Below are 1,041 nucleotides of genomic sequence, written 5' to 3'. Positions count from 1 at the left end.
ACAGACCCAGTGGCCTAATGGATAAGGTATCAGCCTCCGGAGCTGGGGATTGTGGGTTCGAGTCCCACCTGGGTCGATTACAATTATTAAACTCATTATACAGAACTTTAGAAATATCTCATATTTAAAACTGTCACACAAAGAATCTATACTGTTACTATCAGTCTTTCTCAGTACACGTATACAGCACATCCATGAGGAAAAACTGGACAAACTGTTAATATGTCAGGAAACCAGGAAATAAACTTTAGAGCACTCCAACTCAACAACCATACAACCACGACAGACATCATCCTCACTTAGCCGCAGCAGGTTGGGTGTTTGAGGTGAGGTCATCCTGCCATAACAAGTGCTCAGATTTCATTACTGCAGGGCTGCTAAAGCATCCAGAGCAACAACCGTCTGTGGTGACGCACTGCAGCTGACTGGGAAGGGACAGTGATAGAGTCGCATTCTGGTGGTAGTGGTCGTACTTAGAGAGAAATGGCTTAAATAGAACAGCGAAAGAAGAACCTGCACAAAGACGATGCCCGCACGGTGACTTTAATCATTTGTAATGTTTTGGTCCATGTCTGACCTTGCTCAGGCACAAAGTTTACAAATGTATCACATAACCCTGTACGATCTAGTGTAATTCAATACTTAAACAACACATCCTACCTTTCTGAAGAGACCAACTGCAAGGTCATTTTTAAGTAATTAGTGGTTATGTTATGTAATGTTTTTAAAAGGAAATGTTTGATACTTATGTATACATAGTACATTACTCTAATGTATGTATAACTATAAAGGACCAACAGAGATATAATCAAACGGCTCAAAATGGCTCTTAAAATGTCTGCAGTGAAAAATGTGTGTATAGATAAATATTTTGCTGTGATCACACACTACTTTCCCTAGATAGATAGATAGAGAGATAGATAGATAGAGAGATAGATAGATAGATAGATAGATAGATAGATAGATAGATAGATAGATAGATAGATAGATAGATAGATAGATAGATGGATGGATGGATGGATGGATGGATGGATGGATGGC

At 39.1% G+C, this 1,041-nt stretch overlaps 1 non-coding gene across 1 annotated transcript; it reads left to right on the top strand.

Annotated features, from left to right (window-relative positions):
- Nucleotides 1-3: 3 nt before the first annotated feature.
- trnar-ccg (transfer RNA arginine (anticodon CCG)) lies at nt 4-76 on the top strand. Its single transcript has one exon. It is a non-coding gene; the product is annotated as a tRNA-Arg (tRNA).
- Nucleotides 77-1,041: the final 965 nt, after the last annotated feature.

The sequence above is a fragment of the Seriola lalandi genome, unplaced genomic scaffold, assembly GCF_002814215.2.
Source record: "Seriola lalandi dorsalis isolate HSWRI2012SDOR001 ecotype SW California unplaced genomic scaffold, Sedor1 jcf7180001977129, whole genome shotgun sequence".
Lineage (NCBI taxonomy): Eukaryota > Metazoa > Chordata > Actinopteri > Carangiformes > Carangidae > Seriola > Seriola lalandi.
Note: the sequence above shows the minus strand (reverse complement) of the source record. Positions and strands in the feature narration are given on the sequence as shown.